This window comes from Sorex araneus, chromosome 6 (assembly GCF_027595985.1).
Source record: "Sorex araneus isolate mSorAra2 chromosome 6, mSorAra2.pri, whole genome shotgun sequence".
In the NCBI taxonomy this organism is placed as follows: Eukaryota; Metazoa; Chordata; class Mammalia; order Eulipotyphla; family Soricidae; genus Sorex; species Sorex araneus.
The window spans coordinates 47074575-47102304 of NC_073307.1; the positions used below are offsets into that span (position 1 = coordinate 47074575).

Consider the following 27730-nt stretch of genomic DNA (forward strand, 5'->3'; position numbering starts at 1 on the left):
CTGGCTATTTTGGGAGGCTGGAACGATAGCACAGTGCTAGGGCATTTGCCTTGAACACGGCCGAACTGGGTTCAATTCCCAGCATCCCATGTGGTCCCCTGTGCACCACCAGGAGTAATTCCTGAGTGCATGAGCCAGGAGTAACCCCTGTGCATCTCCGGGTGTGACCCAAAAAGCAAAAAAAATTTAAAAACCAAAACCCCCCAAAAAGCTGGCTACTCTGTTGTAGGAAAATTCTTTTTATCTTTGAATAGGTGTCACTGGGAGAAGATGTCCATTTTAGGGGAGGGGAGGACGTGGGGGGACAATGTTCTAGCACTCAATCTAAAAAGGCAAATACTTGGAACCTTTTGTTAGAGGTTTCAAGTAAAAAACAAAGTACCTTTCCAGAAGACTGAAAAAGAATGTCTCTTTTGAAGCTAAAATGAAATAGTTCTTCATCAAAATATTTGCCAGCGGCATGAGAGAAGAGGTCAGTGAGTTAGGAATTTCAGATAGTCCTAAGAGTTGAAATAGCATCAAAGAAACATCAGTTTCAAAACAAAATACTATTCAACTTACTCCATTTTCCTGAAATTACTAAATAAATACATACCCGGGGAGATGGAGATCCCAATAACACCGCAATTACCCAGGGGGTGTTGACACTGATAGTGAAAACAGAATAATTAACAAAGAGTTAACATGAAGTCAAGCAGATGATCCCAAATGTGTGCTTTGCCACTGAGCCACATCCCTGGTCTGTGCCCACAGACTAAACCACCAGCCTCTCTTCTCTTTCCATCCCTCACATGCAAGGTAGGACAAACAATTTTCTGGTTCATATTTTGGGGAAAGGTACCTTCCAAGCTGCAGTTCTACCTGGAGATCTCTCCCTGAGATTCTCCCCCATCAGGGGTGGGGTGGGGGTACACATCCTACAGTGTTTAGGTGTGCCAAAGGTACCGGAGATCAAACTGGGTCAACCAGATCAAAGCTTGTGCCTTAACAGGTGGCATCTCTCCCATCCCGGGCTTTAATTTTACAAAGGATCCAAATGCCTCAGGCACCCTGAATTTGAAACTAGTCCTCTAAATGAGAGCTATGTGACTAAGAGCAAGTTATTCTTATTTTTCTAGTATGTTTTTCTCTCTAAAATAAAGATAAAAATAATAAATCACTATACTTAGCTCCGAGAGAAGTGTGGATGATCTCATTCATATCTCATTATGAATGAGATAAATGACAAAATACAAATAAAATGTTTAATAATGGGGCTGGGATACAGTACAGCAGATAGAACGCTTGCCTTGCACGTGGTAAAACTGGGTTTGATCCTCTGTGCCCCTATATGGTCCCCTGAGCACGTAATCACTGAGGTCAGAGACAGGAATAACCCCTGAGCCTCACCAAGTGTGACCCAGAAAAAAACAAAACAACAATAACCAAAGTTTAGTAGTAACATTTGGCCCTTTGTAATAAGCCCTTAAAAATGAGAATAAAAATAAAATAAAATAAAATAAAACTGAGAATAAAAGGATTTGGCAAAGGTGATCTAGCCCACTCAGGGGTGGGGTGGGGGTACACATCCTACAGTGTTTATTTTTTATTTCTTTATTTTTTTTTAATTGAATCACCGTGAGATACAGTTACAAACTTTGATGATTAGGTTTCATTCATACAATATCGAGCACCCATCCCTCCACCAATGCACATTTTCCACCCCCAATGTCCCAGTATCCCTCCTGCCACCCACACCCCGTCCCACCCACGGCTTCTGTGGCAGGTACCGTTCCTTCTTATTCTCTCTCTACTTTTAGGGGTTATGATTTGCAACACAGATACTAAGAGATCTAGCCCACTCTTGACTCCACTAACAAGGTGACTGAAAAGAACAATCGTCCAGCCCCCGGGAGTTAGCGCCCTCAAATGTGATGACTCAAACACATCCAGGGAAGGTAGGGGTCAACATTCCCACCAGGTGGACATAGTGCGGGCCCCTGTTTTACAGTGTCCAGCCCGGGGCGGGCAATGACCGCGGGCGGATGGGTGGGCGCGGTCGGGGCGCGGCGCCTGCAGCGGCCGGGTGGCCCAGGCGGGCTGCTGCGCCCCACCCCGGCCCGGGCCGGCTGGGGAGTGGAAAGCCACCACCCGCCCGGCCTGCCAGACAATCGACAAAGGCGGGGACCGGCCGGCTCGCGGCGCGCGCACGCACGCCAGCAGCGTGGGCTGAGCCCGGCCGGGAACCCGAGCCCCGGCACCCCGGCACCCCGGGCTCGGCAGAGCTGGCGTGGGCGCCGCACCTGGCGCGCTCAGGTGAGTCCAGCCCGGGCGTTGGCGGGCGCGCGCCGGGTGGGCCGGGCGGCAGCTGCCCCGCAGGTCGCACCCCGAGCTGCAGGTCGCCGCGTAGCTTTGTTATCTGGAGCCTGGTGGGAATGCAAGCAGCCACTCGCTCGCCCGTTGGCACGTGGGAGCCGAGAGCCCGAGAGGTAAGCCAGCTTAGGGGACACTTCGCTCAGTTCCGTGTTTATAACCCTGCCTGCTTCAGCCTGCGACGTGGGGCGACTTTTTCTTTTAGAAGCCGGGGTAAGGGGTCTATCCTCGTTAGCACAGGGGAATTGACGTACTAAAACAATGGAACAACACACACTGAGATGAAGACGCTTGGCCACAGTTTCCGCACGGGGCCGTCAGGGCCCCGGGAAGCAACGCAGTTGGGAGAGGTGAGCTAGATGCCTTGGCCAGGGCCCTCGGGGGAGCGGGGAGCCTGCTGCCAAGTCCTGGACCCGAAGCCGAAGCCAGACTGCCTGCCAGCTGCAGCGCTGTGAGCGCTGGAAACTCAGAGGCCACAGAAGCAGACCTGTGCCCTGTGCCGGTTCTTCATCTTCCTGGAGACACTGACCCCTTAGAAAGTCTCTCTCTGACCTTGTACTTGTTTCCAGGTTCCAGCGGAAGCCTTCCTATTGTAAGGAATGCTGAAGGACTCCCCGCGGGGACTGGCAGTTTATTTGCTCCTGTAAAGGGAAGAAGCTGGGGAATAGGAGCCCGAGAGGTCGGGAGGGAGCCCCATGCATGTGGGAGGTCCTGGGGACCCCTTGACTTCTCATGGTCCCCAGCGCGCCACAGGAGTGACCCCAACATTGCCAGTGTGGCCCCCAAACCAAATCGATCCAGCAATCAAGGGAGGTGCTGGTGAAAGATTATTTCTAGTCTGCCTGGGTTCATCTGGCTGTGTTGATTTGGACATGCAGTTTCACCTCTCCAGGACCTATTTTATTGGTAAAAATGGAGATAAGATTCCCCCCCCCCCATTTCATCTTTCAGGATCTTAGAATGAATGAACCTAGGCTCTGGAGATGCTCAGAGGGCTGGGGCTCCTGCTTTGGATGCTGGAGCCCCTTATTACCAGGCTCCCTAAGCTCAAGGGGGCAACACTCCCCACATCCCTAGTACCTCGGATGTGGTCCCAAAATAATGAAAGAACCTGGGCTCAGTAAACATGTGGTGAGTAATAACGCTGATGCCACTTAGGATGGAACTGGGCTGCTACTGAAAGAAACTGGAAGAATCTGGAAGAAATCGGGCAGCTGTGGAAATAAGACACGTGTAGAGGCCAGAGCCATAGCACAGCAGGGAGGGCATTTGCTTTGCACTCTGTCGACCTGGGTTTAATCCTCAGCATCCCATATGGTCCCCTGAATGCCACCACAAGTAATTCCTAAAATATAGAATGCTGGAGATTGCACCTGGGTCAGGATTTGGAGGCCTCTTCCCCCAGTGCCTGTCAGTTCAATATTAGGACTTAATGATGTGACACAACACAGTGCCAACTGTGCTGCAGGCCACAAGGGATACATCTGGCAGTTCTGGCAGGACATGGAGTACCTGCGATCAAACTTGAGAATTTCTGCTTGAAAAGCGTGTGTCCTGACCCCTGAAATATTTCCCATGCTCCATAGTTTTAATTTTGTTTTAAAATAGTATTTATTACATTTTTGGTTTGGGGGCCATACCCAGTAGTGCTCAGGAACTACTCCTGGCTCTGCTCAAACCTGGTGGTGCTCTTGGGAGCAGCTCAGGCATACAAAACATGCTTCAGCTCATTGAACTACCTCCCTTGCCCTAGAGTTTGTTTTGGTTCTTATTTAAAGTTATAGTTTAGTAACATAGTTGCAATACTACAAATGTTTTTAGTTCTGATGTACAAAGTTGCATCACCACCTAAGAGCCCACACCCCTTCACCACTCATTTAAAAAATTATTATAGTTTAGGTTACATGTTTGCAATAGTGTTGGCGTTGATGGTTTTGGTACACACAGTTGTCGAATCTTGCAGCCACCATCATGCCCAGGGCCTTCCACCAATGCACTCGTGTTACTTAAGACCATTCATCCTTCTCCCCATATCTACTTCCTTAATCTGCTCTTCTTAGTTCTGGAATCCAGTGTCCAGAGGTGTGTGTGTGTGTGTGTGTGTGTGTGTGTGTGTGTGTGTGTGTGTGTGTGTGTGTGTTAGTATCATTTGATGTTGTCTTGTGCTTCTCTGTAAGCCATAGGTGCATAAGATCATCTGGTACTTGTGCTTCTGGCTCAGCATGATGCTCTCCAGTTCTATCCCAGTAGCAGTGAACTTCATGATTCTCTTTTCTCTTGTGGCTATAGAGTAATCCATTGTGTATTTACACCATGACTTTTTTTTATCCATTTGTCTGTCATAGGGTATTGGGGTTGTTTCTATGTCATGGCTATTATACAAAGTAAGTGCTTCAGTGGACATAGATGTATATATATATGTGTATATTTAAAATTATGAAGGAAATGTAGGAAATGTAGGGCCAGAGCTATAGTACAGCAGGTCTGGTGTTTGTCTTGCATGCAGCCGACCCAGGTTCTATCCCCAGAATCCCACATGGTCTCCCAAACACCACCAGGAGTAATTCTGAGTGCAGAGCCAGGAGTAACCCCTGAGCATTGCCGGGTGTGACCCAAAAAGCAAAAAAAAAATAAAATAAAAAATAAAGGAGAAATCATTCTGGACAAGAACTGAGTGTTAAAAGTAGATAATGGGATATTATTGACAACATTTCAGTATCAATATTGAGAACCACAATGCCCAAAAGGAGAGAAAGAGATGCGGGGGGGGGGGGGGGGAAGCGCCTGCCATAGAGGGTAGGCAGGGGGTGGGGTGGGGTGATGGGAGGGAACCTGGGGACACTGGTGCTAGGAAATGTACACTGTTGTGGGGATGGGTGTTGGAATACTGTATTACTGAAATCCAGTCATGAGCAGCTTTGTAAGGGTCTATCTCATAGTGATTCAATAAAAAGGTTAAAACAATAATAAAGGAAAGGCAAATCAAAATGACAACAAGATATCATGTCATGCCAGTGAGAATGGCATATAATTAAAAGACTGGGCAGTGTGGGGGATGTGGTGAGAAGGGAGCCCCGCCCACTGTTGATAGGGATATCATCTGGTTCCGCCTCTATGGCAAACAATGTGGAGATTTCTCAGAGAAGTAAGACTAGAGCTCCCATATGACCCTTTTTGGCATATTCTGCCAAAACCTGTGGTTTGTTTCTAAATGAGAAAAAGAGGAGGCTATAAAGGACGCGCAGGCGATACCCAGTCTTGTCCAATGATGGGTTCTGCCAGGGCACAGCGTGGCTGGCAGCTGGCTCACATCCCCCCTCGGATCAGCAGTTTTACTGTGCTAAACAGAGCTTTGGTTGATTCTTCTCGAGATCAAATAAAAAGCTTTTTATTTAACCAGTGGAAGGGGGTGTCTTTGGGCTCTGCAAGTGAAACAAAATGGAATTTGTCGAGTTTGTTCAAAGTCTATAGCTTGTTTATTGACAAGCTTAAGGACTTTCAAATCTATGGATCCAAAACTGTGAGGACAGGGTCTTGGCAGGCCCATTTAGCTATAAAAAGAGCTGCTCTTACAAAACACTGTGTGTATTTTCATTGCCATTTTAGACCTTGTAAATAGTCAGAAAAATAGGACTTAGGGCAAGTAGTTGCTACATAATTAGGGTTAAGACACACTTTACCTGTCTGGAGTTGCATTCCTCTCCATGTATTTATAGAAGGAAGCAGCTTTTTTTTTTTTTTTTTTTTTTTTTTTAGCATATGGCTCACCCATGGGATATCTGGCAAGTCACTGGTGGTTCTTGGGGTGGGATTGGGGGGACATGTGGTGCTGAGGATACAACCCAGAGTTGGCACGAGCAAGGCACATGCGCTACTACTGAGCCACATCCCAGCCCCTATAAAATGGATTTTTATTTTTATTTTGGTAAAGCAAAGGCATTCTTATTGAAACTATTTAGAAAAATCTGAGGGGAGAGAGGGAGAAGTGTGTGCTCAAGAGAGAAATAGGCAAGCAAATTAATAGAGAAAAGCAAGTGAGATATATGTTCAAGGGAGACTTTTAGTTTAATAAGAAAAAGACATCACACATACTCCTGTGATTCTAGAATGTCTCTAACATGCATGTTCCTTGATCTACCTTATCCTTAGTCATTTCCTTAACCCAGAGAAGTCCTTTATCTTTTTTGTTTTGTTTTTGGGCCACACCTAGTGGTAGTGGTGCTCAGGGCTTACTTCTTTCTCTGTGCTCAAAGATCTTCCTGGCGATGCTTGGAGAGACCATGTGGGATGCCAGGATCAATCCTGGGTCAGCCCCATGCAAGGCGAGCTCCTTACCCTCTATACCATCACTCTGGCTCCTTGAGCACAGTACACTAAGTTCCTGTGATTGCAGTCCTTTTCTGCAATCACAGAAACTTGGGCAAGTTCCTTCCTGTCCTGGCCCTGTGACCTAATTTTGTTCTCTGCTGCAAAGTGTTTTCGCATTTGGCTTTAATGTTCTAGATTTTCTTTGCTCTGTAAGACAAAGAACAAATGTGTTCATTCTTTAAGGCAAAGGCTTCTTAAAACCTTTGTTTTTATTTGTTTTCCCCTCCAGACCTATCATTTTCATTCCTCAACCTTTCTTTACAAATTTTTAAAAAAATTTATTATTTTTTTTAGCAGAGGACAAGATTAACAGTAGAATTTCCCAAGATATAATCTATAGACTATATGCCTTTCAGTCCCAGAGGCTTGTAAAATTGCTCTATCTCTGACCTGCTGATTTGGCATCTTCTAGGATTAAAGCAAGAATTTACATGCCTAATGATGTGAAATTTGGGGGGGATTTTTGATCCTGGGATTATTTATTTATTTATTTATTTTTGCAGAGTGGCGGTGGTGCAAGAGGGTGTGAGGCACATGCTGGCAACCCTCAGGGATTACTCCTGATTTTATACTCAGAAATTACTCCTGGCAGTGCTCCAGGGGCTATATGGGATGCCTGGAATTGAACCCAGGTCAGTCTTGTGCAGGGCAAGTGCCCTACTTTCTATATTACCTCTCTGGCTCCCATGCCCTGGGGATTCTTAAGTACCACTGGCTGCCTATTTGGGGAATGGTGATAGAAGACAATAAATTCATTTCTTAAAAGAAAAGTTGGCTTTGGTTACTTTTACCACCTCCACTCTCCTTGTTTTGTTGTTGCTTTGACAGGGGCTGTATTACCCTGGGCACAGTGCTCACATTCTTAGTTGCAGTACTTGCCAAGGGTCGCACACTTTCATTACTATGCTTGCACATCCATGCTGTGGCATACTAGAGATTGTACACTTTTGTTGTTGTGACACCAGGGAACATAAATAGCACTGTCACTAGGAGGGGCTTGTCATGTGGACGAGGACTGACGTGCAACTCACAGCCTTTGCAGTCTCAAGCTATGGCCCTGGGCCTCCTTGGCTTGCTCTTTAGTAATTTCTATATCACTTACCTAGTTTGACATGCATGACAGTCTCTTTTGTAATTCAACAAAAAATTAGAAAAAATATGGCTGTTTGTGAGTGGCCAAGAAGCCTGGCAGAGATGCTCATACTCAAGAATCAAATGCACATTAAAATCACAGTATCTGTCGCTTCACACCTGTTAGAATAGCTAATTTCAAAAGATGAGACCATGTAGTTACAAAATGTAAAGAAATTTTACAGTATTAATAAATTATCTAAACATAAAATAAATACAGAACTCTTCAGTATTGTTGGTGGAATTGTAAAATGGTACAACCACATCACAAAAAGTTTAGATTTTTAAAAAGAGGAGGAGAGGGGCTGGAGTTATAGTACAGCGGGTAGGGCATTTTCCTTGCACGAGGCTGATCCAGGTTTGATTCTCAGCATCCCATATGGTCCTCTGAGCACCGCCAGGAGTAATTCCTGAGTGCAGAGCCAGGAATAACCCCTATGCATCTCTATGTGTGACCCAAAAACCAAAAAAAAAAAAAGAGGAGGAGAGGTAGTCCATGAATGAAGTTTCATGCAGTAACCAGTCTGATCCTCAGTGCCACGTGGACCCCTGAGCATCCTCGGTGCAGCCCTGGAGGCCCCCTGAGCAGCACTACGGTGACTCGGGTCATCCCCAGCTCCGAAGAGGCTGAGATGCGCTGCATCGTTGGACTTCTGCAAACAACCACTGGCCTGGTGGCTGGGAAACACTGGGAAGGACCCTTTGAACCTCTTGGGCACAGTTTGGGAGTCCCCGAGCCCCACCAGAAGGTGTTAAACACATACTTTGTGATCCAGATAGTGTCTTCCTAAGGTCTAGTTACCTAGGAAGTTGTAATAGTGAGATAACAGAAAATGGTAAAAATAGTGTTGTGGTCTTGGTGAGGGCAGGGTTTTGTTTTGTGTGTGTGTGTGTGTGTGTGTGTGTGTGTGTGTATGTGTGTGTGTGTGTGGTGGGGGGAGGGAGTGTTGAGGGGGAGTTGTTACATCTGGTATTTCTGTTGGGAGTCACTCCTAGCAGAGCTGGGACCCCTTAGGTGCTAGTGATAGAACCTGGGGCACCCACAGACAAAGCTGGGCTCCACTCCCATAAACCACCTCCCTGACCCTTGGTTCTTGTTTTCCTTTTAGCAGGAGAAAGTAGTTTGGAAGGAGGATTTGGGAATCAGGGCAAAAAAATTGTCTAAGGTTTGAACAGAGAAGTAAATAGGTTTCATGTTTCTGGAAGACCCCTCTGCTCTGCCACTGTGTGCCTCGCTGGCAGCCTCTTGGGTACTGGCAAAAGGTGGGGGACATTGAGACCCAAGGAGCCTTAGATTCCATCCACAGAGATGAAAGTCTGCATGTTCTTTTGTGTGTTTGTTCGTTTCTACGCCAAAACCAACAACGCTCAGAGGCTGTTCCTGGCCCAGGGCTGGGGATTGGGAATATCACTCTGGTGGCACTTGGAGAGTGTTCAGGATCAGGGTTTGAATCTCAGCCTCCGGCCGGCAGACTGTGCACTCCAGCCAGTGCAGCTGTGGGGCTTCAGAAATAGGGCAGAGTCCAGGGGCTGTGCTCTTTGGGTTTAGCTGCTTTTCCCCCACTTTGACCCTGATCCCTGCCCTAGAGTCTCACTTCCACTCTCCATTTCCCCTGTGGGGTATCACCCTGGCTTGGAGCTTATTTGTAAGGAGGATTGAGAGAGTTTCAGGCCCTCGCTGCTCTCACTACCCAGACCGTTGGCATTTCTTTGATCATCTGAGCTAGTGTGCTCACCTAAGTCATGAGACTATTCTGGTAGAACCTGTTTTGTTGTTGTTGTTGCTGTGAACCTCTCTGAGGCTCAGAGTGAAACCCTTTCTGTTCCCCTTTCCAAAAACTGACACACCATCTATTTTCATCAAGTGGCAGACACCCAACTCAATGACTTTAGCCAAAGCAGGCTAGGGGGACGGAGGATGTATTAGCTCCAAATCCAAAGTGTCTGTCACTGCTGGGTTGAGTAATGTCACTGGGGCACACGTTTATCTCTCAGTGCCTCTTTATACTAATTGGCCGGTCTGCTCAGACTGGGGAATGCAGCTCTTATTACTTGCATTATCTCCATCATGTCCCTCCCGGAGAGCCTGGCAAGCTACCGAGACTACCGAGAGTATCCCGCCCACATGACAGAGCCTGGCAAGCTACCAGTGGTGTATTTGATATGCCCAAAACAGTAACAATAAATCTCAATGGAGTAACAATGGAGAAATTACTGGTGCCTGCTCGAGCAAATCGATGAACAGCGGGATGACAGTGCTACAGTGCTACAGTGCTATCTCCATTATGGCTGCTTGCAAAGGAGGTGCCATCTCTGATCCACGGTCACACTACTCTTTCCAATTTAACACTAATAGTAACAAAACTGCAGCTACTGTTTTGAGGTTCTTTTAGACACTTTACCTGGATTATCTTATAAAAGATCTTATAAAACCCCAAAAGGAAGAGTATTTCAGTTGTATAGGAAAGCTGGCTGATTGATTACAGAATCAGAATTTGAAATTAGACTTTTTGACTCTAGGCCCCAGACATTTGCTTCCAAGGAGAAGGAAGCAAAGCCATAAATATTGTACCTATCTCTTACTTTTTTACTTCTTTTTCTACATATAAATCTTACTATTATTAATTTTGGTTTTGGGGCCACAATTGACAGTGCTCAGGGCTTACTCCTGGCTCTGTGCTCAGGGATCACTCCTGGTGGAGCTCTGGGTGATTGAACCTGAGTCTGCCACATGCAAGACAAGTACCTACCCACCAGACTATTACTCTGGCTTTTTTTTTTATCAAAAAAATTTTTTTTGCTACATTAGAGGTCTTATAGCCTTGTTCTCCCTCTCGCGGAGAACCTGGCAAGGTACCGAGAGCATCCTGCCTGCATGGCAAAGCCTGGCAAGCTCTCCGTGGCATATTCAATATGCCAAATACAGTAACAATGATGGGTCTCATTCCCCTTCCCCTTAAAATAGCCTCCAATGAGGCACCACTGGGAAGAACTAGTAAAGAGAGGCTGCTAAAATCTTAGGGCTAGGACGAATGGAGATGTTACTGGTGCCTGCTTGATCAAATCAATGATCAACGGGGTGACAGTGACACAGTGATACAGTGATACACTAGAGGTATTTAAGGCTCCTGACCCTGTGCTCAGGGATCATTCCTGGCAGGCTTGAGGATCAGGTGGGTACTAGGGATCAAACCTGGATCAGCTGCCTGCTATCTGGCCCTGGACATGAGTCCCAAAATATACCAGGCAGCAGACAAGAGAGATAGTACAGGACTGAGATTCTTGTCTTGCAGATGGCCGACTTCTCACACCATGTACTGTCCCTGGAGTACCCACAGGAGTGATCCCTGAGCACAGAGTGAGGAGTAAGCCCTGGCACTGCAGGGTGTGACACCGAAACACACACACACACACACACATACACACACACACAGGCATACAGTGAAAGTAGGAGTGGTGGCCTTCTGGTTTTCTCATCCACTTCATCTGGGCTTTAAAGCTCTGGAAAGCTCTTTATATAGGGACTGTCTTTTGACTATTGCTCATGTCTTTCTAATCTGGGCTCGTAGCCCAGCTTCCTCTGTAGCCACTAGTTTAATAGGTGTTTCTTCCCTTTATTCTTCAGAGGGTCTCTGGCTAACATGATGCCCGAACATTACTTTTCATGGCCTTTCATGAATACTCCTAAGGTGTCAGATTAGATGAGCCTCTTTCCTCATCTAAAATATAAACATCCTTAAATGTTTATATTTACCTTCTTCCATAACTTAGGCTATGAAGCTGATAGATGTTTCTCTGTTTAACCTTCTGAAAGAACTTTAAGATGCTGGTTTCTTTCTCTTTTGGGGGGTTGGGTGTGGTGTTTTGTGCCACACCCAGAAATACTCAGGGCTACTCTGCAGAGTTGCTCCCAGGAGTGCTCAGGGGTGCAGAACCAGAATCTGTTGCATGCCAGTGGGCGCTTTAACCCCTCTACCTTCTCTTTGGCATAATGATGCTGGTTTTAATGCCCGGGGATAGCACAGTCAGGACTTGCAGGCCTGAGGCCATGAGTTTGGTCCCCAGCACTGCCCCACATCACTGGTATATGATCTGATGGCACTGCCATTGAGGTTCCTGGTGCCACGACAAATAAACAGTCTTAGGTGTTCAGTAAAGACCAGCACAGAGCCAGGGTACAAAATATAGGCAAAAAAACGGCAACTAAAATGTTTGGGATCTTTCCCAAGCACCGCGGCCATGTATATGGCTCCTGGTGAGCATTGCAGCTAACGGTATGCAAGGTCTGAAACCAGGTGTGAGGGCTCCATCACTGCAGTAAGAACAAAGGGAAGCACCCACCCAACCCTGCCCCCCAGACCCCTGCACCCCGCACACCAAAACATCCACAGTGAGGCTTCTGCTTAGATCTCTTTCTCACTCACATATTCTGATTGGTTAAAATTAGACTCCAACTACCATTTCTTGTAGTTACTTCCATCTGACAGGGATAAAAACATCAGAATAGCTATTCTTTAGTTTCTCTTCTTTTTAGTGGGTGAACACTTAGAGTTGCTTAGGTTTGTGGCTCAGGGGCAGACCATGCGTCTCAGTTCAATTTCTAACATAACAAACTCTCTATAACCTCCCAAACACCTAAACAAAAACACTTGATGCATATGACCAGATTTTTTGTTTGTTGTTTGGCTTGGTTTTTCATTTTTCACTTTTAAATTTTATTTTCATAAAGTCGTTCACGATAATCGTTTACATTCAACATTTCAACACCAATCTCACCACCATTACACCTTCCAGCCACCATTATTTCTAATTTTCCCATCACCACCCAAGCCTGCCTTATAGACAGATGCTAAATAATTTATTTTGTTATGAATAGTATGAGATGTTGTACGGCGTGAATGCCATAAAATCTAACATTTTTTAAATATTTGGGGTCTGGAGGCATCTCTGTGGTGTGCTGCTCTCTTTCGAGCTTCGTTTATGAGTCTCTAAATCATGGCCATTAATGTGCTTAGATGGCACCCTGAGGCAGTTCTTGGGTGTGGAGCATGGCAAAGGGCACCGGAGCAGATAAGACTCGACCTTGCAAAGGACCCAGGAGTGAAACCTTGCAAGAGGGAGTATCTGGGCAAAGTTGGCAAGAACAGGGTGTCACACCAGGTGTTCGGCCTTGAGCCTCCCTCGACCTCTTGGTCACATGCACCCAAGACACAGAAACTGTCATGTACACTTAGCAAGTCATCCTAACCACAACACCTAGCCTTGATTGGCATTGGACTAGGGCAAAGCCTAGAAGAAAGGGTGATAGGCCGACAATGCTGAACTTTATGTGATTGGACTTTTTTTGTAAGCTGAGACCCTCTATAAAAGATGTGTGTATTTGGCAATAAAGTGAACAGCCATCAGCTGTACCCGGAGAGAGTTTCTCCAAGCACCTGTCATCTTTCACCTCGTGTCTGCCTGGACCCAATGCATAACGTGTCCGGGCAACTTGGGAAAAAACTGTTCCCCCAACACTTGGGTGTGACTGCCAGGGAACTGCAAGGGTGGGGAGATGGGGGGAGGTTGCCCAGCCCTGATCTGTGAAGCCTGGAGTTTTCAGTCACTAGTCCTACATACCTGGGTTTTTCAGTGGATTCATTCTCATGCGTGGGGGGGCGGGAGGGCGCTTGGGATGTGCCTGTGAAGGTCAGCTGTGGACGTGGTGGCGATTAGGTTCTAGAGGTTTGCAGCTGCCGGGGTTCATTTGGGGTAGGAGGAGGGACACACCTACCCCCCTTCATGGTGTCCCGGTGAAATCAGCCTGGTGCGGGGTGGAGAGACATCTCTGTGGCGTGCTGCTCTCTTCCGACATTCACTTGTGAGTCTGAACCATGGCTGTTAATGAGCTTAAATGGCCTGCTTTTGATCTCTTTTGAGATTTATTTTTGGGTCTCTGAAGCAAGGCCGATAAATGAGCTTGTATAGCTGAGCCAGAGGCGATTTGTGGGCATGACTCCCACATACCTAACTTTTGGCCATTTAATTTCTCGGAAAACTTGGTCCCAAGTTGTTGGGGTTCGGCCAGAGGTACAGCAGAAATTTTGGGGTATCAGGAAGCCTGAAGTCACCATTAGGCTGCTGATGCACTTGCCTTACTGGTACAGGTTGACCTGCTGGGTGGCGTCGTACTCCCATGACCAGATATTTTTAAATGCCCTATCCTTATTGAAGGACCATTTTTTTTCTCTTGTTCTTCATATCCTCAGAGTTGAGAGAAATCTTTGGCAGGAAGTAATTTTTCTAAACTTTTGTTATAGATCGTACACTATGCAGGCAGGCATTGATAGAAGCAGAAGAAAGAGAATGACCTGGGCTTGGGTCTCTGCAGAGGCAGTAGCAGGCAGGACAGGACACTTACTGGCCAGTGATTCTAAGCTCTGGCTCTGTGCTAGCCTTGAGTTTTGTTTGCAGTTGCCTCTCAAGGACCTCAGGGAGACCGGGACTGTGCATGGTCTGTATGGGGTAACTTGAGAGTGTTCTGGAAAGGTCTCCTTATCAGGCCAGGCCAGAAAACCTCCTGCTCACCCACTTTCTAAGTTACATTTGTGTGAGGGTGTTGTAAAGATAGTGGAGAAGCTATGCAAAGATAACAGAAAGATAGAAATAAACTATCTAACGTTTTGTTTAAATTTATTTTTTAATTTTTAAATAAATATAGACCAATATAAATTAACAGAGGACAGAGAGAAGGTACAGAATCTTCCCCAGTGTCTCTCAAAGTCCACATCTTATTTAAATATAGGATTATATTAAAAAGAAAGTCAGGGGCCAGAGTGATTATACAATGGGTAGGGGGCTTGCTTTGCATGTGGCTGACCAGAGTTCAATTCCTGGCAGCCCATATGATTCCTTGTGCCCACCAGGAGTGATCCCTGAGTGTAGAGCTAGGAGTAAACCCTGAACACCACCAGGAATGGCCCCCAAATGAAAACAGGAAGTTGGTGTCGGTATGTACTTATGACTGTTCTGTGTCATTTAATCATAGGTATGCAACCACTAGGTCACTTAAATACAGGACTGTTCTATCACACCAAATTCTCCCTGGAGCCCTGGCTTTATACTTAGCACCTGCCCTCCACGCTATCCCTAACCACAGCCTGCTAATCTGTTCTCTGTCTCTATAATTTTTTTGTTTGTTTTTGGGCCACACCTGGGAGTGCTCAGGACTCTTTCCTGACTCTGCACTCAGGGATCACTTCCGGTGGGGCTCAGGCATCACATGTGGTGCTGGGAATTGAACCCCCTCTGCCATGTGCAAGGCAAGTGACTTATCCTCTATACTATTGCTCCAGCCCCTTTAAACTTTTTTTGGGGGGGTTGTGTCTCTATAATTTTTTTATGCTTATAAATACAGTTACTCAGTAAGTAATCTTTGAAGTGTTTTTTGGCAATACAATACCTTCAATAATTCATAATCCCTATGAACTATTGTAGTATGTCAATAGTTCACTTGTTTTTATTTTTGAGTAGTTAGTGCTTTAGGTGTACCATAGTTTTGTTTTGTTTTTAAAAGCCATTTATTATTGGGGCTGGAGAGATAATACAATGGGCAGGGCATTTGCCTTGCATGCAACCAACTCAGGTTCGTTCCCCAGAATCCCATATGGTTCCCCGAACATGGCCAGGACTAATTTCTGAGTGCAGAGCCAGGAGAAACCTCTGCACATTTCTAGGTGTAACCCCCCCAAAGCCAAAACAACACAACAACGACAAAATCAGTCATTATTTAAATTCATTCATTAAAAAAATATTTTGGGCCAGAGAGATAGTACAGCCATTAAGACTTTTTTCTTACATGTAACCAACCTGGTGGGTTCGATCCCGACACCACATATGTTCTTCCAGCACCACCAGAAGTGATCCCTGAGCACAGAGCCAGGAGTAAGCTCTGGGCACTGCCCAATGTGGCACCAAAACAAAAGAAACAACCCAAACCCTCAAATTTTTGTTGTAAAAATATGATTAAAATAAAATGACCTATTGCTTCCAGTTTGGGACTGTTACAAACATAATTTCTGTGGACATTTGAGTACAGGTTCTTGTATGGTCGTGTTTTCTTTTTTTTTTTCCCTTTTATTCTTTTTTTTGAGTCACATCCAGCGATGCTCAGAGGTTACTCCTGGCTCTGCACTCAGGAATCACTTCTGGTGGTGCTTGGGGGACCATATGAGATGCCAAGGATTGAACCCAGGTCAGCCACGTGCAACCTTACCCACTGTACTTATTGCTCTGGCCTTGATTGTGTTTTCTTTCTCCGAGTAGGTGCCTTGGTGGTGATTGCTGCCATGTGTATGCTAAAAACATTTTTTTTGTCACCTAAAGAGATGGGGATGGAAGGCATTGAGAGGGGCTGAGTAAACTTGTCAGTCTGTAGATCACTGCCCCAGTGTGGCTGGCGGGTGAGCACATTCCAGAGGAGAGAGAGGAATGTGTGCAGGCAGTGCTCAGGAGAGCTCAGGAGCCCAACACCAGGCTAAGCTGCCTCTGGAGATCTCTGGGGAGGACCCTCTGGCCCCTATTCTGATGGGCGTGTGCCTTTTTTTCTCCTTGAGTCCACTTCTGACGAGGTCACTTCCTGGGTCTACTCAGCCAAATCTTAACAAATGTTCTGCTAAGTCTTCCCCACTCTGAAGACTTTCCCACTTTACTCGAGACTACTGCAGGGTGGGGTTGACAACTCCCAGGGCTAGTGGGCATGCTTTCTAGGTGGGAGGCCTGGGTTTGATTTCTTGCCACTGTATGGATCTTGGAGCCATATTGGGAGTAACCCCTAACACTACTCAGTATGGCTCCAAACCAACCCCCGTCTCCCCAAAATAAAATGAACCTAAACCATCATAGTAGAAGTGAAAATCATAACAATGGAAGAGACTAAGATTCAACTCTGAATATATTAGGAATGACTAGGTACTTACAGAAAATTGCTGAGATGCTCTCTCAAGAGCATAATATACATTATTATATATTATGTATATAATGTTATATAAACTATTATGTATATAAACATACATTGAGCTCATTTGTTTGCATGCTTGTACTCTCAGGCCCATCTTCTTCCTTGAATATGTATTTCTCTCTTTTGGCTTTTTCTACTCTGGACAAGTCTGTGTTCTCTTGAACATGTATTCCTCTCTCTTCCTCTCATATCAGTCTAAGTAAATTTCATTTAATAAAAAACTATCTTGCTTCACAGAAAGAAAGAAAGAGAGAGAGAAAGAAATGGAGAGAGAAAGAAAAAGAGAAAGAGAGGAAAGAAAGAAAGAGAGAAAGAAAAAAATAGAGAAAGAAATAGAAAAAAAAAGAAAGAGAGAAAGGAAATTGCTAAGAAGAACTTGTCCTGGGGACAAAGCAATAGTACAGTGGATATGGCACTGGACTTGCACACAGCTGACCCAGATTCAATCCCGGCACCCCAATATTATCACTGCCAGTATTAAGTCCTAAGCACAGAGACAGGATTAACCCCTGAATATCACTGGATGTGGTCCTAAAACAAAACAGGCACTGGTGGTGACCACTGTTAAAAGGACTGGAGGGCTGAAGCCACAATATAATGGGTAGGTCTTTTGCTGTGCACATGGGCGTGTAAATTAAGTCTGACATGCTTAATTTGTTGTTTCTTTTTTTAATTTTAATGTTTTAAGACACTGTGATTTACAAAGTTGTTCGTAATGGGGTTGTTTCAGGCATACAATGTTCCCACACTAATCCTGCCACCTATGTCTTGTTCCTCTCCACCAGTGTTCCCAGGTTTCCTCCCACCTGTTAGCCCACCCCTTGCAGGCATATAACATTTATTTCATATTAATTTCTCCAATAAAAATTAAAGGAATGACAAATAGAATTACTAACAAAAGTCAGTTTTTGATGGTTGATTGCTATGTACTATACTTTTAACCTTTCTTAATCTAGTAGAGGACAACCATGTGCACCATTAGTAGTGAGTACCATACTCAATGTCACATAGTGGGAAGTTTCTCTAGTCCTTCAAAGGCACTCTTGAGAGAGAGAGAGAGAGAGAGAGAGAGAGAGAGAGAGAGAGAGAGAGAGAGAGAAAGTGCCTGCCATAGAGGCAGGCTTGGTGTGGGGGTGATGGGAGGGAACTTGGGGACATAATGCTGGAAAATGTACGTTGGTGGAGGGATGGGTGTTGGAACACTGTATGACTGAAACATAATCATGAGCAGCTTTGTAAGGGTCTCACAGTGATTCAATTAAAAACTTTTTTAAATTAAAAAAAGAGGAGCTCTTATAATACTTGTGCAAAATTGGTTTCAAGGTTATGAATTCCCTAAGCTCTTGCGTGTCATGAAACTCCATATAGTTCCTTTAAATCTGAGTGATAATCTAGCTGGATAGAGTATTCTTGGTGAGATGTTTATATATATGCATATACATATATATGTATATCATTTCATACTCTTCTGGCTCTTATTTCATAGATGTACTGTATGCCTTATGGGCTTTCTTTTGTATGTAAGTTCCTTTTTCAATCTTGCTGTTTTGAATATGCTGTCTATCTTTGGATTTTGTCGTTTTGACTATACTGTGTCTTAGAATTTTCTTAGTTGAACCTATTTTTACTGAGACCCTTCATGCCCTTTGGATCTTGGTGCCCCAACTCTAGAAAATCCTTATTGGTGATTTCTTTAACTCTTCTTTATCCTATTTGCCTTCCTGTTCTTCAGGGACTCCGATGACTCTTCTATTGTTCCTCCAGTTCTCTGGTATGCCATTTACTTCATTTAAGACTGTTTTCCACATTCTTCCTAGAAGTTTCCTCCTCATCTTGGAGATCCTTTATCTTTTGTTCAATTGCTATTATTCTGCTATTCAAAGCTTCGAATGTAATTCTTATTATCACCTACCATGCTTTTTTAAAAAAATTTCTGTCATTTCTGATTGTAGTAGTTTTTTCATGTCAATTTCTGCTTTCTTCTCTTTTCTTCCTTCCTTCCTTCCTTCCTTCCTTCCTTCCTTCCTTCCTTCCTTCCTTCCTTCCTTCCTTCCTTCCTTCCTCCCTCCCTCCTTCTTTCTTTCTTTCTTTCTTTCTTTCTTTCTTTCTTTCTTTCTTTCTTTCTTTCTTTCTTTCTTTCTTTCTTTCTTTCTTTCTTTCTTTCTTTCTTTCTTTCTATCTTTCTTTCTTTTTGCGTCACACTGGCGATGCACAGGGGTTACTCCTGGCTCTGCACTCAGGAATTATTCCTGGCGGTGCTCAGGGGACCATATGGGATGCTGGGATTCAAACCTGGGTTGGCCGCATGCAAGGCAAATGCCCTACTCGCTGTGCTATTGCTCCAGCCCCTCTTCTGCTTTTTTGTGCTTAGCTCACTACCCATGCTGTTATTTCTTTGAGCTCATTGAACATCCTCATCATGATGTCACCAAAGACACTGAGGACTTACTGAGCTGGTTGATGTTTATGTTTATGGTGATACTGTTTTTGCTCACTGAGCTTGATGGTTTTCTACATGTTTTCCCCATTCCAGTGTTTCTGCTGTGCTAGAGGGTGTCTTTGTAGTTGGCCCCCTGGAAGCTTCTGAGGAACTAGGCTGGGGCTTGCTCTCTGTCTTTTCTGCCTATGATCAACCCCCTAGAGTGGACCGTGAGCGGTGTGTCATCTGTTGAGTAGGTTTGTTGTGTGGCTGTGTACCAGGCTGTGTGATTCAGGAGCTGAGGTGTGGACCCTTAATATGGCACGGGTTAGGTGTGGAGGCTGTTGGGGTCCACCTGGGAGGGAGAGGCTCTGCCTCCCTTTCTGGAACAGGCCCAGGGACATCAGCAGGAGGCTGGTCTCCCCTGGGATGGCAAGCAGCAAGGAGAAGGTCCATGTTTGATTTTTTTCTTTTTGTTGTTTTTATCACAATCAGGTGTTCAGCATTTACACCTGACTATGTGCAGGGGGGTCACTCCTGGCGGTGCTCTGGGGACCTGGAGATTGAGCCAGAGGTGGCTGTGTGCAAGGCCTTAACCTCTGCATTATCTCTCTGGTTCATGTATATATTTGATTTTTAAAGAAATGGACAAACTGTTTTACAGAGTGGATGTATCATTTTGCATTCCCGTCAGTAATGTAGTAGAGATTCATTTTCTCTATGTTCTTGCCAGAATTTGGTATTAGCTAATAAATTTATTTTTCTAATAGAAAATTGTATAACTCACCCATTTAAGGTATCCTAATCAATGGTTTTTAATGAGTTGTGAAACCATCATTACGATACTTTCAGAGTAGTTTCTTTATCCCTGGAAACCACTCATCTGCTTCCTGTTTCTCTAGCATTAACATGTCCTATAAATGGAATCAGACGATAGGTGATCCTTTGAGACATCTTTCACTTAATGTGACATTTTCAAGATTCATTTACATGTATCCATGTATTCCTTTTCCTTAAGAACTAGAAGTATGTTGCTTTCCATTACATGGTCTATAAACTCAGAATTACGGCAGTGAGGTTTTTCCATTTCTGATGGAAGGTCCAGCTTGCAATTAACCTGGGTGCAAATTAAAACTAGAAATCTTAGCAGTCCTAGCAAAAGTGTTAATTATGTTTTGCTTTTGTTCTTATATATTTTAATTTATTTAGCAGAAGTTTTGAAAACTGAGTGGCTCTCCTGAAATCCTTGGGGCGCCTAGAACAACAGGGCTTCCACTCAGGTCAGGCCTGGTGAGTGACCACACCTGGGCTTTGGGGTCTGGATAGCAGATAGGCAGGGACTGGGTAATGGACAGGTGCCTCCTGGGATCTTTCTGGGTCTTTGGCCTCTCCACAACCTTGCTACCTTGCCCTCTCCAAACACTGAGTTACTCATTCTCCTATCCCCTGGTCAGTGCCTCATGCCCAGGACAGAAACTTCTGCTGCTACTAATTCAGCCCAGAGGACATTCATGTACTCAAATACTTATTAGTCATCAGTGCTCTGCGGCACAGAGGACAGGTGATGAATGGGTGCTCATTTGGTCTCTAAGAGCTTAGTGTCTGGCTCGGAAAATGAGCAGAGCCATAAATACCCCGTGGAAGGCTGAATGGGACGCATGCCACTTTAAATATTAGGAAGATCTTAACCTTCCAGAAAAGAACAGGAACAACAAATACCCGTGTCCTCACCACCCAGTTTTGGGTAATTTATTCTTGCCATATTTGCTTCCGTTTTTAATTTATTTTTCTTTCCCCTTTCTCCCTTCCCCGTGCTGTTGTTGCAGTGACCAGGAGCAACATGCACTGGACCCCGGTGCTCGCTGGGGGTCATCCACTTAAGTAGTAATGCTCTCACCACAGGTTGTGGTTGTAGTGGGCTAGCAGTGACACTCTTAGGGGTGGTGCCAGGATCACAAATGGCAGCGCTGTTGGGAGCGCACGTGGCCTGCAGGGTTGTGCCCAGGCTCCAAGGCACAGACTCATGCCTGTAGGCAGACACTTTAGCACGGAGCTTTCTGTCTCTGTGTCTCTGTGTCTGTCTGTCTGTCTTTCTCTCTCCCATTTATGCTGCTTGGGCCACACCCAGTGGTTCTGGTGCTCCTGTCTCACTCCTGGCTGTGCACTCAGGGATCGCTCCTTGTGGGGCTCATGGGATGTTATGGATTGAACCCAGGTCAGCTATGTGCCCAGCAAGTGCCCTACTGACTACACTATCTCTAGGCCCCCTGTATTCTACCAGTCTGATGGGCATGAAATAGTATCTCATGTGACATTAATTATTCTCATTTGCCTAGTTACTTAGTTAATTGGGCAAATATTTCTTTGTGTATGAATTTTTTTAAATGTCCTTTGGGGAGAGGTGCTTTGCATGCTTCACATATGTGAGGCCCTAGGTTTGATTCCCGGCACAACAAATACTCTGGACTAAATATGACAACAACCCCCCACAAGAATATACACAGACATGCAGTTTAGCTTTGCGTGTAAGTGACTGGTCACACTTCTACCAGCCAGGGTTCAATTTTGACTTTAGTCTCTTTTGTCACTATGATGACTGCAGGTCACTCTTGGCTGTGGTGCTTGTCAGATGTGGCACTCTTGATTGCAGTGCTCAGATGTCACCAGGGATCCCAGTGACTGTGCTGCCAGGGTCACACTCAGAGGTACACAGTGGTGTTGGTGTCGGACATGTGGCCTCATACTGGGTTCTCGTGGGTTTAGCTGAAGATAATATCTTTGCTTGCTTGCTTTTTTCTTTTCTTTTCCTTTCTTTTCTTTCTTCTTTACCTTCCTTCCTTCCTTCCTTCCTTCCTTCCTTCCTTCCTTCCTTCCTTCCTTCCTTCCTTCCTTCCTTCCTTCCTTCCTTCCTTCCTTCCCTTCCTCCCTTCTCTCTCTTTCTTTCTCCTGGTGGTGTTCAGCAACTATGTGCTTTCAGCATGCAGAGCATGCTTTGCAAGTACTCAAACCATTGTGCTCTCTCTCTCTGCTCTCCTGTTTTGTTAATTTTATTTTATTGATTTAAGAAATGTTGATCGACTCAGGTACAATATACATAGCAAATGTGTAATATAGATAACAAATGGTAGGCCAAAGGGTGCGGCTCAAGTGGGAGAGTCACACTTTATCTCTGTATATAGATGTGTATCTATAAATGGAGAAAGGATTGTTTTATTCTTTTCTGCATGGGAATCCTAACCACTCCCATGCTATTCTTTTCTCAGTGGGTTATACTGATATTGTCATAGATCAAGTTTCTATATTTATTTTATGGTCTGTCTCTGGCTTCTCTAATCTGTTCCACTGACCTGATCATCTGTCTCTGTGTCAGTACCACACTGCTTAGTTATTATGGCCTTTAAATGGATCTAGATATTTGATGGAACAGGTCCTTCACCTTGGTCTTCACATTTGGGCATAACTGCCCTTAGCCTTTGCTCTTCTTTTATTGTGGTTATTATTGTAGGGACCATATAGGTCATACCCAGTGATGCTGGCTGGGAGCATCAAGGCCTCACCCTGGGTACTCAAGGGCAATGCCATGCCAGAGACTGAATCAGACCTTCACACATGCAAGGCATGTGCTGTTGAATCACAGTCCTGGCCCTGACTTTTCACTCTTCTTTTTGTATACCAGAATCCTTTTTCTTTTTTCTTGAGACTTTTTATTACATGAGAAATAATAAACTCCAGAAGTTGCTCTTTAGATATGTGATTCCATATTACAGAATGTAAATTAGTACATCTCAAACATGTCCTCTCAAGGAAAACTAATTTGTGTCTATAAAGAATAGGGCTGGAGCAAAAGCACAGCAGATAGGGTGTTTGCCTTGCACGTAGCCGACCTGGGTTGATTCCCAGCATCCCATATGGTCCCCAGGGTTAATTCCTGAGTGCAAACCCAGGAGTTAAAAAATAAAAGAATATAACTTTCAAAGTATAGCTTTGCAGGGTGGAGGGCCCGAGGTTGAAGATTTTTCTCAGGCAGTGCTTTGACTATATCATTCCATTCCCCTCTCTTGTGTGACTGCATCTGAGTGTTCTGTTGTGAGTTTTATGTTGTTTCTCTTGTATTGAGGTTTCTTTTCTCACTTGCTGCTTTAAGTAATCTATCCTTTTGATTATTCCTCTTTTATTACAATGTGTCTTGGTGCTGTTTCATTTGAGGTGTTTTGTTTGGTAGTCTTTGGGCCTTTTGAACCTGTTCACAGGTCGCCCTCAGTGATTTGGGATGCCTCTCTCTCCTTCACTAGTCTTTCTTCCTCTTTCTCATTTTCCATTCCTTCCAGTATTCCTATCATTTGGAGGTTATTCTTCTTGAGATTTTCTTTTAAATATCTTTCATTTTCTTTCTTGTTTTAATAACTATTTTCTATTGACTTTTCTTTTGTGGTACTGGCTTCAAGGTCACTGATTTTTTTGTTTGTTTTGTTTTCAAGATCACTGATACGGTAGAATCATTTGTTATGTTCTACTAGAAAAAAAATTGGGCATTTTACTGAAATAGTCAATCGGGGGAGAAAGTTTATCTTTGTAAAATTGAGTCTTCAGATTCATGACTATAGTGTTTCTCTACTTGTAATTAATTAGTAAATGTATTTCAATAACTTTTTATAATTGTGTTTGTGTGTGGGGGGGCAGTTGTTGGCCATGCCTGGAGTTGTTCAGGGGTTTTTGTGACTCTGTGCTCCTAGACCATGTGGTAGCACTGTAGCACTGTTGTCCCGTTGTTCATCAATTTGCTCGAGTGGGCACCAGTAACGTCTCCATTGAGACTTGTTACTGTTTTTGGCATATCGAATATGCTGTGGGTAGCTTCCCAGGCTCTGCCTGTGCGGGCAGGATACTCTCGGTAGCTTGCTGGGCTCTCCGAGAGGGACAGAGGAATCGAACCCGGGTCGGCTGCGTGCAAGGCAAACACCCTACCTACTGTGCTATCGCTCCAGTCTGATGTGGTACAGGAGATCAAACCAGGAACAGCCATAAGCAAGGCAAGTGCCTTAGACTTTTTATAATCTTCTTCATAAAAATATTGTAATCGGGGACACACAAAGGAATCTTGGAACCAAGCAGCTCGCTGCAGAGATGCCTCTGGACTTTAAGCCAGGCTGATTCCACCTGGGTGCCATAGAAGGGGGCAGGCATTGTCCTTCCACCTACTCCCTAGGAACCCTGGCGGCTGCCAACTTCCAGAACCCAATGAAAAGCCCGGGTATGAGGGATCAATGACAGCAAACTTCAGGCCTCAAGGGGTAGGGGACGGGCTGGTGCTTCTCATTCCCTAGTCCCTCCTGGGACCCTGGAGGTCATGCCCACAAACTGCCTCTGGCTGCTATTTACGCTCCTTAATGGCCAGAGAACAGAAAAGAATCTCAGAACAGAACTGAGCAGCCCACTGCAGAGATTTCTCCAGACCCTTATTATCTAAAATTTTAGAATTCCAGGAGCATGTGTCCACTCTTGCAGCAGTGCAACATCTTGTGCTATTCAAAATAAATGATACAAAATAAATTATCTAGCCTCTGCCTTTTCAGCAGGATTGAGTGGTGACGGGAAAATTCAAAATAGTAATAGTGGGAAGGTGTAATGATAGTGGGACTGGTGTTGAAATATTGATTGTAATATATTATTGTGAAAAACTTTATGAAAATAAATTTTAAAATGTTGTAATCTGGGTTAGAGCGATAATACAGTGGGTAGGGCATTTGCCCTGAATGCAGCCAAACCAGGCTCAACCCCTGGCATCCCATATGGTCCCCAGAGCACTTCCAGAGGTAATTCCTGATGTAGAGCCAGGAGTAACCCCTGAGCATTACCAGGTATGACACAAAAAGAAAAATAAAACCATAATCTTATATTAAATTAAGATATTGAGAAGGGCTATCCCTTCTCAATAAATATTATTTTTATCACCATATTATTAAATGTTTTTATTATGTTGCTATATTTTTGTTAATATGTTGTTGATATATTGTTATATATGTTGTTTTTTTTTTTTTTTTTTGCTTTTTGGGTCACACCTGGCAATGCACAGGGGTTACTCCTGGCTCTGCACTCAGGAATTACCCCTGGCCATGCTCAGGGGACCATATGGGATGCTGGGATTTGAACCCGGGTCGGCCGCGTGCAAGGCAAACGCCCTACCCGCTGTGCTATCTCTCCAGCCCCTGTTATATATGTTATTAATAGCACTATCATAGAGTATCACAGTATCACTGTCATACAACTTTTCCGTTGTTCGTCGATTTACTGGAGTGGACACCAGTAACGTTTCTATTCCTCCCTGCCCTGAGATTTTAGCAGCCTCTTCTTACTCATCTTTCCTAACGGTTGGAGGCTCTTTCAGGATCAGGGGAATGAGACCTATCGTTATTGTTTTTGGCATCTTGAATATACCACGGGTAGCTTGCCAGGCTCTGCCTGTGCAGGTGGGATACTCTCGGTAGCTTACAGGGCTCTCTGAGAGAAGAGTATTATAGAGTATGATTTATTTTTGAATACTGTTTCCCCTATTGAAGAACTCTCACTTTTTCTTACATATAGTTTTTTTTTTTGCTTTTTTTGGGGTCACACCCGGCAATGCACAGGGGTCACTCCTGGCTCTGCACTCAGAAATTACCCCTGGCGGTGCTCAGGGGACCATATGGGATGCTGGGAATCGAACCCAGGTTGACCGCATGCAAGGCAAATGCCCTACCCGCTGTGCTATCACTCCAACCCCACATATAGTTTTTAATGCAGATCAAAAACTATTAAAAGCTGTTTTAAAAAACATATAATTTAGGGCTGGACTTGTCTTGCACGTGGCAGGTCCCGCTTTGATTTCTGGCGCCACAGATGGTCTCCTGAGTCCCTCCAAGAGTACGCCCAGTGCGCAGCCAGTCGTGACCTGAAAACCCAACCAAGCAAACTAAGAGCATAATTTAATCATAATTTAATCTGGGGGGTGAAGTTTGTGGGCCATTCTTGGTGGTGTGCTGCTGACTCCCAACTGTGTCCTGATTGGGTGGTTCCCTTCTGGCAGTGCTCAGAGAGCTGGGGAGTGAGCCCAGGCCTACTGCATTCAAAGCATGTGCTTCAGCCCATCAAACAGCTCCCTAGTGAAGTTCATAGCATGAGGAGATGTATGGTCCTACATTAACAAATGACGTATGGATCCAGATAATGCAATAGTGTTTATTATTATTATTGTCATTTTATTTTTTGGTCACACCCAGGGATGCTCAGGGGTTACTTCTGGCTCTACACTCAGGAATTACTCCTGGTGGTGCTTGAGGGATTATATAGGATGCTGGGGATCAAACCTGGGTTGGCTACATGCAAGGCAAACACCCTACCCACTGTACTATTGCTCTGGCCCCGATAGTGTTTATTATTGAAAAACAGCCTGGCTTCTTCACTTCTGTGACCAAGCAATTCATTTTATTAATTTTATTTGGTTATTTATTTATTTGTTATTTTTACTTTAAAAAATGGACTGGAGTGATAGCACAGCGGGTAGGGCATTTGCCTTGCACGTGACCGACCCGGGTTCGAAGAGCCCGGCAAGCTACCGAGAGTATCCCCCCGTACGGCAGAGCCTGGCAAGTTACCTGTGGTGTATTCAATATGCCAAAAACAGTAACAATAAGTCTCACAATGGAGACGTTACTAGTGCCTGCTCAAACAAACTGATGAACAATGGGACAACAGTGCTACAGTGCTACTTTTAAAAATATTTTATTAACTTTTGGGAGTTGGTCAGTGGTACTTGGGGGCTACTCCCAGCTTGGTGTGCCCATTGAACTGTCCCCAGCTCAAGGTTTTTTTTTTTTTTTTTTTTAGAAATGCTTATTGAGACAATGTGATTTACAAAATTGTTCATAATAGAGTTATTTTAGGCATATGGTGTTCCAACACCAATCCCACCACCAATGTCCCCTTCCTTCCACTAATATCCCCAGATTCTCCCCCATTTCTCAGCCTACCCACTTGGCAGGCATATAATGAATTTATTTTTATTAGTTGCACCAAAGTACTGGAGCGATAGCACAGTGGGTAGGGTGTTTGCCTTGCACTTGGCCAACCTGGGTTTGATTCCTCCGTCCGTCTCAGAGAACCTGGCAAGCTACAGAGAGTATCCCCCCCACACTGCAGAGCCTGGCAAGCTACCTGTGGCGTATTTAATAGGCTAAAAACACTAACAACAAGTCTCACAACGGAGACTTTACTGGTGACCTCTCAAGCAAATCCATGAACAATGGGACAACAGTGCTACAGTGCTACAGTGCACCAATAAAATATAAAGAATGACAAGTGAATTGTCAATAAAAGTCATTTTTTGCTTGTTTTTGAACCATACCTGGCAGTGCCCAGTGCTTACTCCTTGCTTTGCACTAAGGAATTACTTCTGGCAGTGCTTAGGGGACAATATGGGATGCCGG

The 27730-nt window shown here is 44.7% G+C and overlaps 1 protein-coding gene across 2 annotated transcripts in view; it reads left to right on the forward strand.

Annotated features, from left to right (window-relative positions):
• Positions 1-2123: 2123 nt before the first annotated feature.
• ARHGEF37 (Rho guanine nucleotide exchange factor 37) overlaps positions 2124-27730 on the forward strand; it is a 61350-nt gene continuing 35743 nt past the window's right edge. The window contains exon 1 of one of the 2 annotated variants that reach the window (XM_055141982.1): positions 2124-2468. The gene's annotated coding sequence lies outside the window, so the exon portion shown is untranslated. The remainder of the gene's footprint in view (positions 2469-27730) is intronic. The other variant, XM_055141983.1, reaches the window with a different exon arrangement.